Source organism: Gracilinanus agilis, chromosome 3, assembly GCF_016433145.1.
Source record: "Gracilinanus agilis isolate LMUSP501 chromosome 3, AgileGrace, whole genome shotgun sequence".
NCBI classification, from domain to species: domain Eukaryota; kingdom Metazoa; phylum Chordata; class Mammalia; order Didelphimorphia; family Didelphidae; genus Gracilinanus; species Gracilinanus agilis.
The window spans coordinates 151,568,708-151,590,059 of NC_058132.1; positions in this window are offsets into that span (position 1 = coordinate 151,568,708).

Genomic DNA, 21,352 nt, shown 5'->3' on the forward strand with positions numbered 1-21,352 from the left:
TCTCTAGCTACTAGTCTTGGGGTTAAGTTGATAGATAAATGTTAGGGTTGATTGGATAAATGTTAATGATGGAGATAGATGTTGATAAATGGATAATGCAGTTGACTGGGACTTAACTAAAGTACTCCCTTCCCCTAGATGCCAGACTGTTAAACTAATCTTTAGGATAAAATCAGCCTTCATTTAAATGAGCTTTAAGAATTTAATTATAATAACTCAGGGGAAGGATCAAGGTTGAGGAATGAGGTTTGGGGAATCTATGCTAGATTATAGTTGATAGAGATGGACGATAAATCAATAATCAGGTTGTGTTAGTTGGCTGGAGAGATGACTCTCCCTCTCTGGCCCTGGATGGGGCAGGCACTTTGGCCCTGGCCAATGGCCTGAGAGTTGATGATGTTCTTCTTGTTAATCAGGTTATTGGTATCTATCTCAGAGCTCTATTCAGTAATTGGTAATGTGGTAATCAACTAAGCAAGATACAAGTAACTAGAGCAGGTTGCTTGGCCTACCCACCCAGCCACCCGGGGTCCCCTTCTCACAACTGAGAGACTGTTTGCCTCAGCTCATGCCTTTTTATAGCATTGGCAGCAACTGTCTTTTGCCCCTTGGCTCATGGCTTCTGGGTAAGGTTCCAAATTCCAAACTGTTGATTGTCACTCAACTTGCTCTCCATTTTCTTATCAGAAAATGATATTACAACCTGCAGACTTAATCTAGACACCAAACCCTAGACTTAACCCTTTCAAGTCCAGAACATCTGCCCTGGCACCCTGATGTCCTGACTTGTGGCTGCTTTAGTCATATAATACATTTAGGCCAAGATTTGAGCCATTACTCATATTACTCTGACCAGCAGGCAGGCCATTAATTGTTTACTCTGCCCCTTTCCAAGTTCTAGAACCAAAATCAATTCAAATCTGACATTACTCCTAGAAACAGTATATCTACAAACTCTTTATTAGTTCTACTCACAATACCCATAAAGCAATCTGCACCATCCATCCCTGGTCCATCCATCTCCTATAAGTGTTGTTTCCCTTATTCAGTTTCTTCTAAAAGCAAAGACTATTACTTTTATTTGGATATCCTTGATGCTTGGCACAGTCTGTGGCAAAGAATAATCACTTAATAAAATATTTTCCTATTCATTCATGAAAGATAAGGCAAATAAGAGTTAAGGAAGAGCAGACTTGGAAAAGAGCCAAATGCTGAACACGTCCAAATACAGATTGTCTGATCCCATTTAGCTGCTTAAGCATACTCTGATCTCTCTGCCAAATTCTACTAACACCTCATGTATTTGATGTTAACACTTCATATCTTTTTGAATTGGTCTATTGTTTTTATTCCTATGATTAGAGCTTTTTGAATGCTGGGTGAATAATGTTACAGTTTCATCAGGAAGCCAATTCAGAAATAGAGAGAATAGAATAGCAGAAATATTGGGAGCCTCTCTACCTGAGGTCCATGAATTTGTTCTCTTTCAAATATATTTTGTTAACTGTATTTCAGCATAATTAGTTTCCTTTATAATCCTATATAATTTATTTCACTCATTTAAAAATATTATTCTGAGAAGGGATCCCCAGAACAAAAATTGTTACAAACTCTTCTCCTAGGCCTTGTTATTGCCTGGATTTAAAAAGATGGTTTGAACAGGAGTGTGCTAAGGACAAAGAAACAGCTAGAGAGTTAATTTCTGAACCCTCAGCTCTGATTTGGTATCCTTAGTCTTTTTTAAGATACACAAATGTAAGAAACCCAGTCAAATGAGTGTAAAGAAGAATGGGAAAGAAGGAAACGCTGTTCCCATTCCAGGAGGGAATAATACTATAAAGGCTCCAGGATGCTTTTTGAGTGTCCTCAGCCAGGTCAAGGGGCCTTCCCTAGTCAGCTGATGTTTCTAGGCCTTGTCAAACACACAAACAGGCATGCTGAACCCTTGGCCTCCATGACATGTTACTGACCTGACAAAGAACCTGGATCTATTCTCTGAATTTACACAAATATGTTAGGGAGTCTGATGATAGCCACCTTTCTCTATCACTGTCATTGAATCTAGTTATTGTAGAGGGAATGCCTCTTCCCCTACTTTAGGTCTTATGTCTTTTGGAGGACTCTCATTCTCTAATAACCACCACCTCCACCCTCTAGCTGTAAGGGTTCAATTTAGTGGTTGGACTTAAATTATGTGCGGAGTTATTATATCTCAAGTCAGAAGTTTATTTACAAAATAGAGTGGAAACCATAAAGTAGAGAAATGTGAGAGAGGTTTGAGAAAGGACCTATACTAGTCCTCAGCCAGGAAAGCCAGTAGTGAGTAACTACGAGGCCTCCTCCAAGATGGAAGCTAGTCTCTTAGGAAACTAGGAAAGTAGTCAGCCCTTTTCATCACCCATTGAAGGAGTCCAGGATTCAGAATCCAAGTTGATGCCATGATCCAAGCCACAGTCTCCAGTGAAATTCCCTCGAAGACTATCTCCAGGAGACACTCTCCACTAGGCTCAACTTCACCAGATTCACTCAGCCCAAGTAGTTTGTGGCTTTTATGGTGGTTTCCTGTTCCTGCCCCTCTTCACAGGGACCAATCACAGTTTCCAAATTGTTCAGCCCTGTCCAGGGGCAGTGTCTGTGGGATGGAATTGTCACTTCTAAAGGTGTTAATTATTCACACCTTTCTGAGTTGTCATCCAGTCTGGATTCACTGTTACTGAGTTAGCATATGGTTTGCAGTCTTCCTTTTGGAGTTGCAAACTCCTGTAGTAAGAGTTTCCCTTATTTTAGGATTAAGTTCTAGGTATATTCCACTTTTGTTGATTAATTCAAAAGTAGACAAAGGAGAGTTAATCCTGTCCTCACAATCTAGTGAGGTACTAAGTAGGGGCATTTAAGTTATTGTTTCAGAATAGACAAAGAGAACCAAGAATTTCCTTTCACCCAGGCTAAAAACTGACTGAAAGGGAACAAGGGATCTAAGCTCTTGTGATTCTGTTGAGGATCAGAAAAGAGTGGATTAGATCACAATCCTCAAGAGACCTTAAAGCAATTTGTAGCCTTGGTCATAAGTCCTGGTAGGCTGGAGACATGAGGCCTGTCAGAACCCCTCAAAATCATCACCTTGTGCACCAGTAGAATGTAAGCTCTTGGTATCCCTACCACCAAGCATAGAGACTAGCCCACAGAAGGTCTTAATAAAGGTTGTCTGATTGCTTCAATCCAACCAAGTAAATGCCAGTTGGATGGTTCCAATGCCATACATACACACACCCTTCCCCAGACCATAAAATAAAATAACACGGAGAAGAACCTCTGAAGCAGCTCCAACTAGGAAGTCTTGGCACTGCCCTTGACCAGCTGTGTGAATGAAAGGGTCACTAGAGCTCTCTGAGACCATTTCCTCCTCGGGAAAATGAAGGGCCTGGACTAGATTAATATATCCCTACCAGATCAAGGAATAGTGACTCTATTTTTCATTAATAAAGGGACCTAAAAGTAGGTCAGGAGAGTTGTATATTAAGGAAGAAGAGTAGAGGGGATTTATCCTGGGTCCATTTGTCCCTGCTCAAGTACTCTATGTGTTAACTGAGAGGTTAGAAAGGAGCCAATTGGAGGGATAAGGTACCATTCTAGAATCAAGACACAATCCAGTCCCCAGCACCTAACTCAGCAAGAATCTCAAAACATGTTACAAATATGGCTTCATAACCATTTTTTCTTTTCCTTTGACACTACAAGGGAGATGTGATGGCTTTTTCTCCAGAGAGAGGACATCCAGTACCAGAGTAAATCAAGGGATATTCTCTTAACCTCAGACTCAATGCTCACAGAAATACCCTTGTACTATATAGAAGGAAACAGAGAGAGTGAAAGTCAATATGCAGGCAGTCAGAGCATTTGTTTCTGCCAGTGATTAAAAAAGTAAAGGGAGTCTAGCAAAGAGACTCCAGCAAGTAATTAAGAAGATCATCCAACATGATCAGGTGGGATTTATACCAGGAATGCAAGGTTGGTTCAACATTAGGAAAACCATCCACATAATTGACCATATCAACAGTCTAACAAACAAAAATCACATGATTATCTCAATAGATGCTGAAAAAGCCTTTGACAAAATACAGCATCCATTCCTATTGAAAACACTGAAAAGTATAGGAATAGAAGGACCTTTCCTAAAAATAATAAACAGTATATACCTAAAACCATCAACAAACATCATATGCAATGGGGATAAATTAGAAGCCTTCCCAATAAGATCAGGAGTAAAACAAGGATGCCCATTATCACCTCTATTATTCAACATAGTACTAGAAACACTAGCAGTTGCAATAAAAAAAAAAGTAAAGGGAGATAAAGAACACTTTCCAGATGGAAAATTGGTCTTTATCCTTGCAGGGTGTTGAGCAAGGACAAAAGTCAAAGCAGTCTTAGATGTGATGGACTTAATAGAGCTGCTCCCCTGAGTCATAATGAATCAAAAATCAATAAACAATGATTAAATAACTACTGTATGCCAGACACTCTGCTAGAGAAGAGGATCAAATGAATGCTGGGCTTGGAATCACAAAGAACTGTCTTTAAATTCCATTTCTGATATTTGGCCTCTGTGTGACCATGATGAGTTATTCAACCTCACTGAATCTTAGTTTTCTCATTTATAAACAAGAATGTTAGATAAGATGGCCTCTAAGGTACCTTCCAGCTCAAAGTCTGTTTCTATGACCTCACTTCAGCCACAAAGCACTCCAAGTCCTTTGAAGTCACCCCTCTTTTTCTTCATGTGGTTGATCTAAAAGTGAAGGAGATACCTTCAGGAAGCTTTCCCTGACTGAGCTCACTAAACCTGCTGATTCCTTTATTTTCACCTACACAAGTGTGTGTGTATTTAATTTGACTATGAGAATGTCATCCTCTTTGATATATTAATTCTGAATGCTACTAAGCCAATAAACATTTATTAAGCACTTATTATGCGTCTGGAAATGGGCTAAACAATAGGAATAAAAAAAGAGAAAAAAATCCCTGCTCTCAAGGAGTTCACAGTCTAAATAGGGGAGACAGCAGGCAAACAACCATGCAAAAATCTGATAAATACAGATAAATTGGAGATAGTGAACAGAGCATCTTCCGCTCTATCCCATATTAAAATATAACATCTCAAGAGTAGGGACTGATTTTTCTGTTTTAGAGGGTAACACATTAAGAACCTGAAGAGATCTGGAGGCCAGACTGCCATACTTTACAGAGAAGGAGTAATTAGCTTGTCAAAGGCACACCAGAGGTAAATAACAGAACTTCTATGGAAGCCTGCGATCTCCTATTCCAAATCCAGCACATTGACCACTGTGTCCCATTGCCTCCTTTCTTGGCTCCCCTCCTTTCCCTAGACCCACCACACTCAGTTTCTAGTATAAAACGCTGCAAAAATTTGTTCAGGAATATTGTTGCTTAACTGACCTTCTCCATTTTAGTCAAATTTAGAGAATTTGACTGATCATTCAGTTGTTCAGAATTATATAATTGGCCAGGGATTGAACTTAAGCTTAAATCTCCAGGCTCTTCTCTTGGTGTTTGGTCCATTATTCCTTGGAATAAGCCAGTGGTTCCCAAACTTTTTTGGCCTACCACCCCCTTTCCAGAAAAAAATATTACTTAGTGCCCCTGGAAATTAATTTTTTTTAATTTTAATAGCAATTAATAGGAAAGATAAATGCACCTGTGGCCATCATCGTTCTCCTGGATCACTGCAGCACCCACCAGGGGGCAGTGGCGCCCACTTTGGGAATCACTGGAATAAACTCTTAGAGGAAGAGTTTATACCCAAGAAGTGGTTAAGATATCTGCTATGCAAAGAAATGGTGAGCTAGGAAATTGAAAGTCCAAAAGAAAACCAAAGTATCTCTTATCTTTTTTACATGTCATATATAATTGATCCTTGTTTAAGGCTCCATATTCATTCTCCACATGCACAGCAATAATGAGACCTCCTCTTGTGAACTTGGGTGGGAGGAGGGAAAAGAAATTTAGAGATGAGGCTATTAGTAGGATAGACTGGATCCTCACGAGTTATACATATCATGGACCTCTTTTCCACTAGGGCCTTTGAATCCTCTCCCAAATCATATGTCTGTCATCTACTCCATTCTGCCAAACGACTTCTCTCCACTCAAACTGCTCTAGAAATTTCCCTTTGCCAACCCTTATCTAAACATGTATTACCTGCAATGGTTCTTGATGTCTGTCCATCATGTGTTCATACATGACTTAAATGTTTTAACCCAATGAACTGAGAGACCAGTGTTTATTGTTGTTTTTAAATTGTCTTCTATCCTGTCAATATTTGTCAAATTCAAGTTTCTCAAGATACTGATTTCCAGGCCTGGACTCATGATGCTCGATATAATCAGAGGAATCTCAAGAGAGATTATAACATTCCCAAAACAAAGTTAAGTCTAATTCACTTTGATTTTAGCAGTGAATATAGGCCACAAAGTACTTTTTGATGGAGTTGATGGAAGGAGAATTGTAATAAAAAAAAAAAAAACCAACGACAGTAAAGTCAGGGTCTCTCTATATCTATATCTTATCTATATGTATGTGGAGATATATGGATACACATAATTAAAAATATAGGATTTTTCTATGAACAATTAAGAGCTTAATAAAGTTATTCATTATTACATTATTACATATATAATTATACATAATATATTAAGTTATATGTATAATTTTATTGTATATTATCTACATATTAATTATACTACTATAATATAATTTATATATTATATAACTATATTCATGTATTACATTTTATTAATATGTTATATATTGCTTATATGTAATATTATATTATTAATCTGTTAAGTTATCCATTTTCATAGAGTATGGTACCAAGTATTCTATATTCCAAGTAAAATGTATAGCCTCTACAATCTCAGTACCTTATAATTTAAGTCAACCTAATGATATAGGAATATTTTAAAAGAGAAGACAGGGGGCAGCTGGGTTGCTCAGTGGATTGAGAGCCAAGCCTAGAGATAGGAGGTCCTAGGTTCAAATCTGGCCTCAGATACTTCCCAGATGGGTGACCCTGGACAAGTCACTTAACCCCCATTGCCTAGTCCTTACCCCTCTTCTGCCTTGGAACCAATACATCGTATTGATTCTAAGATGGAAGGTAAGAGTTTAAAAAAATAATAAATAAATAAATAGATAGATAGATAGATAGATAGATAGATAGATAGATAGATAGATAAATGAATGAATGAGTGGATAGATAAATAAATAAATAAATAAATAAATAAATAAATGAATGAATGAATGAATGAATGAATGAATGAATGATGAAAGGAAAGACAGAGCAATCATGACTAAAACAAAGGTGCGTGGGTTCTCACATCATGTGTAAGCAAAGAGGAAAAGTATACTCCATGATGGTCTAAGAAAGAGTCATGGAAGAGGTCAGGGGAGCAAAGTCTAATGAACTAGAGATATAAATTAGGCTGTAAGTAAGCCATAAAGGCTCTCTTAAGAAATGTTTTCTTAATTAAGATGTTGAATCTCATTAAGGTCTAGATTCAGCCTAGGCAATGAATCAAGGAAAATAAGTAAAAAAGAAAGAAAGGGGCATTAGGGTTTTACCTAAAAAGGGACCATCCTTGGAATTAGCTGGTTAAAATAAAGATTCACAGCTTTAGTAAAGTCCCTATAGGTCAGGATCTTGAAGTAACCAACCAAGAGTAAAAAAGAAGAGAGACTCAAGGTTAGGAGATAGTTTCACAGAATGACGCTAGGACTGGCCAGCTTTAATCCACACAAGTGCCTCTCAGGTGCCAGGCCCCTGGGGTAGTTGACTCTAAAAATAACTGCCATGGGGGCAGCTGGGTAGCTCAGTAGATTGAGAGTCAGACCTACAGACGAGAGAGGTCCTAAGTTCAAATCTGGCCTCAGACACTTCCCAGCTGTGTGACCTTGGGCAAATCACTTGACCCCCATTGCCTACCCTTACCATTCTTCTAACTAGAATCCAATACACAGAAGTTAAGTGTTTAAAATTAAAAAATTAAATAAAAATAACTGCCATGACACTATGGAAATAGGTATCAAGTGATAACACATATATAGCCCAGTGGAATTGCTTGTCAGCTACAAGAGGGGAAGTATATGAATCATGTAACATGGGAAAATATTTTTAATTAATTAATTTTAAGAAATAGCTACCATGTTGTACTGGTCCATTAAAGAGTCTTCTTACCACATTACCCTATTAGTGTGGAATTTACCTTGTTCTCTGGAAGTTTTTTTCTGTGTTTATTGGCTCTGCTTCTGTCTCTGACCCCACAATACTTTTCATTATAATTCTTCCCTGCAGCACTCACCCACTCCCCAAAACAAGGCATCCTGACCATTAAAACTTATCCAGGTTCCAAGAAAAGTCAAACATTCATCTTTGTGTTTTGTGGAGGTTCCAAGAAACATATATGCAAACAAAAGGCTTTTTCTCCTTTTCAAAGTGCTCTTCCTTCCCTCCTACTTGTTACAAATATCCTCAGATCTCTAACATCTTTAGAAAATTTTCACTTGATCCTATTGTACCCTAAAAGCTATAATCTCTTCTCCCCTTTATTTTTTAAAACTCTTTCCTTCTGTCTTGGTATCAATTCTAAGACAGAAGATTGGCCCAGGCTAGACAATTAGAATTAAATGACTTGCCCAGGGTCACAGAATTAGGAATTATCTAAGGCCAGTTTTGAACCCAGGTCTTCCCAACTCCAGGCCTAGTGCTCTAATCCACTGTGCTACCTAGTTTACACAACTCTTTTCCCCTTTCATAGTCAAATTCTTAGGGAAAAGCTGTTTACATTCATTGTCTCAGTTTTTTTACCTCCATCTCACTTTTCGTGGTTTGACAATCTGGCTTCTAACCTGAAACTGCTCCCTCCAGGATTACCCATAATAATGATCTCTTAGTTGCCAAATGTAATGGCCTTTTCTCATCCTTGACATTTCTGCAGCCTTTGAAAGTGTTTACCACCATAAGCCCCTTACCCTCGATATTCTCTCTTTTCTCCATTCTTATAACTCCTCACCTTCTGGCTCCTCTCCTCCCTGCTCTTATTAACCATTCCCCATTCTCTTTTGCTGGGTCACCATTTTTGTCCAAGCCCTTATTAAGTATGAGTGTATTTTTATCAAGACTCTGCTCTGGACCCTCTTCTCTTTCTACACTCTTTATCATGGAGATCTCATGAGCTCCCCTATAAGCTCAATGCAGATGACTTCAAACTGCTATAGTTCCAGAAGGCCATATGAATATTCAAGGAAGACTAGCACCTTGGTGTGAGGGCTTGCTGAGCCCTTTTCAGGACTGTTCATCCACCTTTGGTATCCACCTAGTACTCAACTCTCACCTGTGGCTCCAAGAAGCTGTTAGTGTGAGCAGCAGCCATACCCTGGTAAACTATCTCCTCCTCCCAGAGAATATTATAGGGGAATAAAATGTAGGACTGGAAAGGTAGAAGGAAACTAGTTTATAAAAAGGTTTTGAACATCAAACAGAGGATTTATATTTGACCTAGAAATGATAGGGAAACTTTGGATTTCACTGGGGAGGGAGGAAGTTTTGAATCTACACATCCAAAATAGAAATCATTCCCCCCCTCTAAAATTCTTCCTACTTCTTAAGATCCCTAGATTTTACTGAGGGCACCTGGATCCTTCCCATCATCCAGGTTTCCATCCTTGGAGCAATTCTCAAATCCTCCTCCCTAAGCTGCATTTTGTTGCCAGGTGTGGTGAAAATTTATTAGCAGAGGTGCCAAAAAGTAAAACAAAGTCTCCAAGCCAGGAAAGAAATGGGCTTGGTGAGAGAGGGCTGGTCTCACAATAAAGCCAGACTCTGGTTGGCAACTGAAGACCCCCAGCCTTGTGAGGGGCCTCCTTATGTACCCCAAAACTTGCACTGCACTATGGTATAATAATTTTTCTCAGATATGATTATAGTTTCCCAAGAATCAGATATATTCATAATTCCCCAAGGATCAGTTATAGAGTTCCCCAAAGAATCAGATCTCTATAATTCCTCAGGCATTAAGTAAAATCAGATAACATGGGTGTACTTGAACCACAACTTTACATAATAGACAAGAGAGAAGTAACAGAAAACTGTATGCCTGCTGTGTGATTTTAGAAATAGATTTTTTTCAAAATTATGCTTACACAAAATGCTTACATGATTAAGGTACAGATAGAATTCTATCTTGATAGTTTTAGAAAATTTTAAGATCTATGATCACAAAATAATTAAATTAGGAAAAACTGCTGATACTGATGCAATCATGAGCAGGTCATGCCAGTTTCTAGAAATCCACTCCCTTCTCTCCTTTCATGCCATAACCTACACCATTTCAAGACCTTTTACCTGGACTATAATAATAGTTTCTTAGATGATCTCCTTACTTTTAGGACTCTCTCTTTTCAATCCATCCTCCACACAAAAATCCAATTGATATTACTAAAATACAAGCCTTTCTCTCCAGTTTAAGAAAGTTCCATGGCTCCCTGTAGCTTTTAGAATAAAATATAAACTCTTCCATTCAGCTTTAAGTCTTTCAAGATCTAGCTTTATCCTATCTTTCCAGGTTTATTATATATTACTAGCCCAGCATGGACTGACAATGTCCCTGCACAACATAGAATAAAAATAGTGAGCACCTGGCCAGACTGCTGTTCCTTATATAAGACATTACAGTTTCCTACCACCATCCCTTTGCACAGGTTATCCCCTATGCCTAGAATGCATTCCTTCACCTATGCCTCATTGAATCCTTTGCTTCCTACAAAGTTCTACTTCCTAGAAGAAGTCGACACTGATCTCCACCTCTGTCTCCCTCCCTTTCTGGTGTCCTTCCTTAGGGATTATTCTGTATATATTTTGTATGTAATTGTACGTACATGTTGTTTCTCCTCAGTAGAACATAAGCTTTTTGAACACAGGGACTCGTTTTGTCTCTGTATCCCCAGTACCTAGCACAATATCTGATACATTGTGAGTGATAAATGTTGTTGAATGAATGTCCAATCAAGATTCTCCTCATTTCATTCTACTACCTCCCAAGTCAGCATTCCCACTCCTAAGCTCTGAAATTTTAATTAAAAGTCTAGTTCAAAGGACCAAACTAAAATGAAACCATGACAAACACCTCCTCTTTCTGTTCTATGTCTGGTGGAAAACTTCCTTCAGATCAACCCACATAGACTTTACTAAAAGAAAGATTTCATTTTTCCTCCTAGCAATTTCCCACATTTCAACTGGAAGTTTCTACTGATTTCCCACAATTTCAACTGGAAGTTTCTCCTGATAAACTGTAGTCCCACTTTCTGATTCTGTAACATCACAAGGATGATCTGATTACAGTTAAATCTAAAAGGAAAAGGAAAAATCTGTGAAACCACTGGATTCCTATGCAAGTAGTGGGTGCCACACTGAAAAAAAAAAAAAGGTCATGACTCTATAGGATCTGGGGCTTACCTTCTGGTTTAGAGGAGGAGTATGAAGCTAGAACTCCCTCAGAAAATGAGGTGGTGTGATTATTAGATTAAGTCTACACTGCCCATCTTTAGATTTAACCACCAAAGGTGAGAGTACCTCCAATCTTGGGAAGTCCTAACCCACGCGTGCTGGAGTGAGTGACGAATCAGAATCGACTGACCCGCCCCCTGGGCTGTCTATGAGAATTGTCTATTGTGATTGGACATGCAAATTAGGAGGGAGGCATAGCAAGTGACTCATCAGTAGCCCCTTTAAAAGGAGAAGGTCCTCAGTCAGCAGAGGTCTTCAGTGGAAGAGGATGTCTGATGACGGGTTCTGGTTTTGTGAAGGGGACCTGAGGGAGCTTTGCTGGTTTAAAGACTGAATCTTCCTGAACTTCTATTAAGAGACTACTTTTTATAGACTCTGTGAATGAAGTTTGCTCCATTCACCTCCGGGCCTCAGACCCTTTAACCCAGTTAAGATCTACCTGAACTAATCAGTGGGATAGATTCTTATTTCCTTACTTTCTCTCTCTCTTCTCATGTAAATAAATTTCCACTAAAAGTCAATTTTGATTTGAGATTATTCTTAATTGAGGATTGATAATAGTTCAGTCCTCTGGCAACGATCTTTAATATATTGAACCCATAAACCTCTTTTCACCCTTACAGTGGGTTGGGGGCAACTGGGTAGCTCAGTGCACTGAGAGCCAGGTCTAGAGACGGGAGGTCCTGGGTTCAAATCTGACCTCAGATACTTCCCAGCTGTGTGACCTTGGGCAAGTCACTTGACCACCATTGCCTAGCCCTTACTGCTCTTCTGCCTTGGAGCCAATACACAGTATTAACTCCAAGACGGAAGGTAAGGGTTTAAAAAAAAGAAAAGAAAAGAAAATGAGGTAGGGGACAAAGGATGTCTCTCTCAACACTTAGACTTGTCAGAGCACGTCTGGGAAAGAGTAAGCAGAGAAAGTTAAAGAGAACAATATAAATGTTAACATAAAGCCCTAGACCAGTGATTCCCAAAGTGGGTGCCACCGCCCCCTGGTGGGTGCTGCAGCGATCCAGGAAAGCGGTGATGGCCACAGGTGCATTTATCTTTCCTATTAATTGTTATTAAAAAAATTTTAATTTAATTTCCAGGGGGCTAAGTAATATTTTTTCTGGAAAGGGGCAGTAGGCCAAAAAAGTTTGGGAACCACTGCCCTAGACCTTACCAAGAAAGCTATGCAGAAAAAGAATAAAATGGAAATGAAGCTGACAATGACTTTAAAAGTGAAAAAATAGGCAGGGACCAGGACAGCTGGCTAGAGAAAGTGGAGAAAGGACACTCAGCAATGGTGAGGCTCCAAACTACAATATTTTAACTGCTCCATACACTGATCACTTTATTCCTCCAGTTCAAGGGGCAGGTACTTCGAAATGAAGAGTCAGGTTAGAAACTTCATCTGCTGAGATAAAGCACAATTCTAGGTTGTTGTTTTTTTCTGGAGAAAAACAAGGGTCAGCCATTCAAGTACCTTATAAGGCAGGACCTATACTTATAAAGGATATATACATATCCTTTTATATGTATTATATATATATATATATATATATGTTTTATGCCAAATAAAACATATATATAAAAACAATCATTAACATTATTATTATTATTATTATAGCTACTATTTATATAGTGTTTTAAGGTTTGCAAAGCACTTTACAAAAATTATCTCATCTCATCCTAATAACCCAGTGAGATAGGTGCCATTATTATCCTCATTTTTACAGATGAAGAAACTGAGGGAGGCAATCATACATATAAGATCATATTTAAACTCAGACCTTGCTCAATTCCATATCCGGCACTCTATCCATTTCATCACCTAATTGCCTAGAAACATGACTCATTTTATCCAAAAGCATGCTTTAGAACAGAAATGTCAAACATATTGGGGAATATTTAATGAAATAAATAAAATATAATGGAACATAGAAAATGTTAATATGCGGTTTTCTAAGTCAGTATGCTCCACCAAGAATCCTTACCTAATGGTTAGTGACCTCCATTTCTATTTGATTTTGAAACTACTGCTATTCCAATACTTTGAAATGAAGAAAAAGAGTTTCCTAATTTTGGCTCCTGCCCATCTCCCCAGTTTTATCTTTCGTGTGAACTTTCCCTCACAGGTCTTCCAGACATGCCAATACTGATCTTCCCCTTCAAAACTCACATAGTATTTTTGTACTCCTTTAATGAATTCATCATGTACTATCATGAATTATGGGGAATCTGTGTTTACATACTATCCTTCCCTAGGCTATAAAATCCACAACGGCAGAAACTGTATCTTATCCTATTTTAACACATATTAAGTACCTACTAATAGCAAGGCACTATGTCAAGCACTGTGGAAAAACAAAACTGATAGTGTTTGCCCTATAGGAATTTTATTATATATTTCTGACCATATTACAACTATACTCAAAAGTCTTCAGTAATATGCTTTCCCCAACTGGCTCTTCCTTTGGGAAGAAGGGGTCCAAAGATGGAGAACATTCATATATAGTCAGAATTTTTTTCAACATACTAATTGATTTTGCTGATTTTTTTTCTCCATCTGCCTTTTCTTTTAAAAAAAAATTTATTATACAGATGGCTCTCTAGAAGAGGGCAAAAGGTGGAAATAGGAAAATATATGAAAATTCCTTCCTTCCTCTCTTCTTTCCTTTTTAACAGAACTTGATTAATAAATGAAGCCAATAAGGGTTCTTTTCTTATGGATTTGACCTGGCCACCTGTGGGGATGGGAAGGGGTAGACAGATTGATGGACCACCTCTTAATTAGCTATCACTACTTAAATATGTCTTGGGATGGTCAAGGGATGGACTGAATAATGAGCTCCTAAAAATCTATTTATTAGGCTCTCTAACCCAGCTCTGGTCTTCCCTGGTCCCTAGTCATAGAAACCTGTATCACTTTATTTGTTATGAAGCTGGCCTAACCAATAAATCTGGCATAATCATAAAAAGTGTTTTGTCCATGGAACCCCAACTGGTATGGCAGAGATGGTATTTTGATCCAGAATTTTTATGACTCATCCTTACTATAAAGCAAAAATGATTTTTAAATGTCTTCTCCTAGATAAAAAAGAGAAAACGGATCAATTTGACATAGTAGAAAATCCAGAAATAGAACTGAGTGTATATGTCATGTTTGATAAACTCACAATTTTTTTAATTGGAAAATTCACTGAAAGAATGTTAAGAAAATTTAAGTCTGATGTTAAAGAAGATTAGAGTCACTCATACTATATATATATATATATATAAACTCAGATTGATAAATGAGAAACCACCAAAAAATGTTTTTTTATCAATAGAACAGAGTATATTTAGTTCAAATAGAGAGAAAAAAGTTTTACCTAATTAAACAAATGAAAAAATTATCAAAGATGAAATGAATGGAGTTTAGAATACAAAAACAAAAGGATTTTGCATAATAAAAAGCAATAGAAGGAAAAAGGAGGAAAAAATCTTTGCAGTAAATATATTGCAGCAGATAAAATCTGCTACCCTGCATCTATAAAACACTAATAAAAATCAATATCCTTTCATCAAGACATAGTCAAAGATATGGTAGACAATATTTCATGAAAATACAAATTATGAATTACCACTTGAAAACTTGTTCAAAATCTTATAGTAAGAGAAATGTAAATTAAAATAACTTTAACATGCCACCTAATCAAACTGAAAAATAGCAAAAACAAAATTCAAAACTGGTCAGATTTATTCACTCACAATAGGTACCCTTCATTGTTGGTAGGGTTGTAAAGGGTCACAAGCTTTTAGTAGAGTAATTTGGTAATAAACTATGTTATAAAATGAATCATCTCCTTTAATTCAGCAAATCCAACTGCTGGGACTATATCTTAAGACTAATATCAAAGTGCAAAATGAGCTTGTAAGTACAAAAATATTCATATCTGATTTTCTGTAATATCAAAAATAAAAAATTAAGACAAGCCAAAAGACTAACATTTCTAAAAAAAACTTATGAAGTCCTTAATATAAGCAAAGCAAGTAGATAAAGCTGTTGTGTGGTATGTAATTCAGTGTGTAATTCTCAGAGTAGTATTTGGCTTGTAACCCCGATTTTCAAGATCCCTTAGTATTACTATTCCTTCGAATATAACTGCCCCACTCTAATAATTAAAATTAAACTATGAGACTGCTAGAAGCTTTAGTAGCTTTATTACATCAAAGTAGTGATAGTAAAGAGAGGGAAATGTAGGAAAGAGGTAAGGAGTTACTTAGCTAAATACCCTTGTTGCCATTTGATGGAATGAAGCTCACCACCAACAGTGGTTCCCTCAGGTTCCAATCTCCAGTCAGAAGAGCATGAAAGTCAGGGACCAGAGCTTTTTGGTCTCACATTTATAAGCAGTTTTCTCCACCCACTAGCTCTCCCATGTCACATCTCAGGAACCAATCATAGTTCCTTAATTTGCCTGGCACCACCCAGTGGGGCAGTTCCTGTTCCTGTAGGTAGAGTTCATTGGTTTCAACTTCCTTTCTCTGAGGGCCTGTCTATCCCTGTATGTAATACTGGTAACCACATGCTTGAGATTTGAAACATCAAAGCACTCCCTCCCCCTTTGTGTGTGATTGGACAGAGGAAAGGAGGAGAATCTTGTGTCAAGATTATTACAAATAGTTTGTGTTTACACATAGAAGGAGAGAGAGGACATTTTTGCCCCAAGTAAGTAACTTATGTGGACAGAATCCTTTTTTTCTTCCTTTCCCTTCCCCCATTCCCTATTGTTTTCTTCAAATAAAGCCACATTTTCTCTGCAAGTATCTTATCCAGTCTCCAGTCTGCTCATTAGAGTGATTTTGGGGGGTCTAGGTCCCCCCAAAACTCACTCCACACAGATGGGGGTTTGCCCTGGATTCTAGAATGATAGAAGTGCCTCAGTTTATCATCTGGGCAAATTTGAAACTTTCTGTGTGCTTCTAAAATATCCTGCAAGCAAAGGAGCAGATAGTGAAATGAGGTAAACTAAGTCATTGTCCAGAAAACCTGTTTTTCCCTGGGGAAAAGTAAAAATCAGAAATGAGCTTTCTGTGAAGGTCAAAATACCATTCACATGAGAAAACGATTCCCTTTACTGCTTCACAGTCCAGGATAAGAGATACAGTGGGAAAATCCCAAATTCTGCACTACTGACCAAAAATAGCTTCCAGACAGACGATAAGGGTTGGTGCTGCTTCCCCAAGGTTAAGTATCATTTATGAACATTTTCTTTGTATCTTGAACCCTATAAAAACTGCATTATAATTTTAGTTTGGGGCAGCTTTTACTAGGAAGGCTGTCCAGGCCAGCTAGGTATGATTATTAATCGGTAGATTAATAAATAAATATTGGTTCTACTAATTTGAACTTCTGGGTGTCTGGACTCATTTTCTGAGGTACCCCACTTTAATAGGGACTGATAGATGCAAGAGAAAAGAGAAGAGACCTGAGCCAACATTTCTAATGTAGAGACCGTTTACTTTCCATGCATATAAACAGGAACTCTTGGAAGTGGGGAGGTACGTTTCTTTCTTTAAGCTTGTATGAATGAAGATTAGAGAAAAATAGCTGAGCAGAAAGCAGTGCAGTACTTGTGGGTGTGACTTTAAGAAAAAGAGACGAGTCATGAGAAGGGGATTGAGATGACAATAGGGTTAAAGACCAAGTAGAGTAAGAGAATAAGGTTGAACTTCCAAGCTGGGACAGGAAACCCCTCTACTTCAAGCATCTGGATTAGACAGCTAGCAAGTATGATTAGTTCATCTGAGCTAGGATCTTGTCAGGAACCTTGTCAGGTCATGCTAAGAAGCAGTTTTCAGGATGGAAAATGGAAGTGGTTCTCTTGCTCCACCCAGTTTCCTGTCTTGATACAAGATGGCTTAAAACTATACCTGAGCCTTTAGCGGGTTGTGATCTTAAAAAAAAAAAAGTATTAATCTGAGCTGCCATAGCAGTAGGCAGAGATTTATAATTGCTAGATCTGAGCTAATTGGTGGGGTTTGTGGTTCAGCAAAGAGTGAGCTGTTTGTATAAAGAGAGGACCTATAGGGAAGTAAGATACCAAAACTCTTAAATAGAGAAAATAAAAAGTCTTTTTCTTTTGGAGACAGCAGCTAGAGAAGAGAAAGAGATAATGGCTGCTAAGCAGCAGGACAAGTTAAGTGGTGGCTAGAGAACAGAGATCAGAAATCCTAAAACAGAGAAGATGGGGAAGAAATCAACTAAGAAAGAGCAGCAGACGCTCCCAATAGAGAAAAGTGATCAAAGTAGGAGAGAATCAGCCAGGATGCCTAGGGACAGTCCTTTAGGGATTCAATTACAGGCTTGGAAAACTTCCCCTCAACATGCAAACTTTGACAGGAAGACTTTTGTTGAATACCGTTGTTTTCAGTGGTCAGGGTTAGAAATTGACTCACAGATCCACACCCTATGGCCAAAATTTGGATCCAGTGACAGTTCAGTTTGTAAGAGCTTATATTTGACTGTTAACCAGAGAAAATTTAAAGATGAGGAAGAAAAAGCTTACACTGCACTATGGCTGCTGAATGTAGGAACTTTTGTGATGAAAAGAAGGGTAGAAGGAAATAGAGCAGTGGCTGTAACAGATATTGTAGCAGAGAAGAAAAAGGAACCATGGGAAGAGATAGAAAAGACTTGAGACCCATTCGAGTCTATCCTGCCCCTGTATTTAGTTCCTCCTACTCCCTAGGCTCCACATGCTCCTTCTGTTCCTCCTTAGCCAGCACTGGCACCCAAATAGAGACAGAGCCAGTACCAGTGCCTCCTGTGGAGCCTATAGTTCCATCGGTCCCCCACTGCCAAAACCCAAAGCAGAAGCAGCAGAAGTAGCAATGGCAGCAGCTGCCAGACCTCTATGAACAAGTGAACAGGGAAATTAAGAGGTTATTAAAGGACCAGATAAATCTCCTTTTGGGAGGACATACCAGACAGTAGCCACTCAGAGAAGTACCAGTAGGACAGGGGCTAGGATATGTTAGGGACATTCTCAGTGCCTCTGAGGTTTGAAACATTAAAAGAGACATGAAAGTTCTGTTAGAAGATCCTGCGGATATTACTGAGCAATTTGATCAATTCTTAGGGTCAAATTTATATTCATGGCCAAAGATGATGGCAATTTTGAAACAATTATTCACTGAGGAAGAAAGAGGCCAGATTAGAAGAGTAGCTATGAGAGCATGGGACCATGAACACCCAGGACAGGAAAGAGATCCCAATGGTGAGGCAAAATATCTAATAAGAGATCCTGGTTGGGATAGCAATGAGCCTGCCCACCAAATGAATATGAGAGCTCTCAGAAAGATGATTATCCAAAGAATAAGGACAGCAGTACCTCGAAGTCAAAATATGATAAGATTAATGAGACCAAGCAGAGAAAGGATGAGACTCCCACCGAACATAGATTAAGAGAGGCATTTAGTAAGTATTCTGGAGTAGACTTGACTGAGCTCTGTGTTCAAAATCTCTTAAAAAGCTATTTTGTCACCAATTCATGGCAGTTATACATAGAAAGCTCAGCAAGACAGAAAAATGGGTGATAAAGCCTCTTGATAAATTACTCCAGCAAGCTCAGCTAATTTTTGTTAGGAGAGAGGAAGATGAAGGAAAGGGAAAAGCCAGAACCTTTATTCAAGCTGTCAGAAAAATGACACAGAATGAGTATGCCAGACTTAGACATACAGAGAAAGAAGAAGCCAGGAAGGAAGGGTAAGTCAGAAGAGGTGTGCTCTTCCAAAAGGAAGAGAGAGATGAAGGGACAGGAAAGTCCCCAGAGAAAGTAAGAGCTCCCTTAATATGCCACAACTGTGGTGAGAAGGGGCATATTAAAAGGAGATGCCCTAAATTAGAGAGGGAACTTAATACCTACTCTCTCAGAAGCAGAGAGAATGAGCAGGAATGCTCCCCTCAAGAACAGGACACTCAAATCCCTCAAGAGAATATTGTTCAAGGCATAATAACAGATGCATCTCAGAATCAGAACTTGAATGAGGTTTGTGAAGTAAAACAGGAGAAAGATGAATCCCCCGCTGATTTTCTGAATGGTTTACATATGACTGCTACTCCCTGGCCAGATATTAGTAGAAAGCTCCAGAAAGTGGAAGCTTGGGTGAATAGGTCGTCAAAGGAGCTCTTACAGAAAACTCAAGAGGTATTAGTGAAAAAGGAGCTATAGCAGGAAGGACAGACTAAAAATAGACAGATTCCTAAGAATGAAGGATGGAGCAATAAGTTTAGAAGGCTTCCAGAGGATATATGTGATGGCTGTGGAAAAATAAAGCACTTGAAAGAGAATTGTTCCAAACAACTGAGAGATAAGAAGATTCTCTCTCACACAGAGACTGAAGACTCAAGGATGCTGAAGTATGAAATATTTCTCTTGGTAGAAAAAGATGACCAAGTTCTGATGTCATATTACAATTTGAAAACTACAGAGTTTCTGTGGAGAACCAGAAAAGAAAATCATAAAGAGCAAAAGGAAATAGAGATGAAAGTGATAGATTACCAGACTAAAATAAGGAAGAATTTGCAAGAGTCTCCTCTGCCTGGGAAAATGAGCCTATATATAGATGAATCCTTAAGAGTCTTAGCTGGAAAAGGAAGGAATAAATATGCTGTAACTGAGGAAAACAAAAAGGCTCTAATGGATAGAGGCTACCCTCTAGAGGCCTGGTCAGTCCAAACCTATAAATTATATGCATTGAACCAGGCTTTGAAGATGCTAGATGAAAGAGGCATGATTTCTAATAAAGGGAAAGAATTAGTTTATGTGGAGTTACTAAATCAAGTGCTAAAGAACTTACTTAAGCCAGAACAGCTGGCAGGAGTCAGTTAAGCCACTGCTCTGACAGCAACCAGAATTTTACTTGAGCACCTCATGCCCACATATGGACTCATCAAGAATACTGATTCTGAAATGCAGAAGAAAAACATATAAATTGATCATGTGGTTTGATGGGGATATAATTAGGGTTTTGATGTTAAAAGATCACTCTACTGCAAATAAAAATAACATGGAAATAGGGTTTGAACAATGATACACGTATAACCTAGTGGAATTGCTCGTCAGCTCCAGGAGGGAGGAGGGAAGAGGAGTGAGGAAAATCATGAATCATGGAACCATGGAAAAATATTCTAAATAAAGAAAAAAGAAAAAGAAAAAAAGAATATTGATTTTGAGAATGAGATTCACTTTACATTCAAAATGTTGCAAGGATTAGCAAGAACTTTAGATATTGATTGTGATTTGCATATCCCATAGTACCCTCCTTCCTTGGAGAAGGTGGAGAATATGAATCAAGTGCTTAAAAAACAGTTTAAAAATTACCAATGACCAAATGTCTTCTTGTGGCCTTAACTGAAGATAAGGACAAGGCCTTGAGAGATAATAAGCTGTCTGCCTATGCTGCTGAAGTCTGAAGACACAACTGTGAAGGAACTGCTGAACGAAGCTGTGGAGCCTCGTATTCTCGGTAATACTGATGAGACATGCTTTCAAAGTTTATGTTAACTGGTATCTGTTTTTGTTGTTTGTGACTCTATGACACAAACCAAGCGGTGTGGGAAAAGAAACCTCTAAGTGATTTTGAAGTAAATTTGTTTCTTTCTGTCTCCCATCATTCCACAAAGTAGGAGAGCAGACAGACCAGAGAATGTATTTGAGAAATTCAAGAAAAAATGTGAAATTTTTTAAACCTCTTAAACTTTAAGACTATCTAAGTGAAAAGGGAACTTTCCCCATT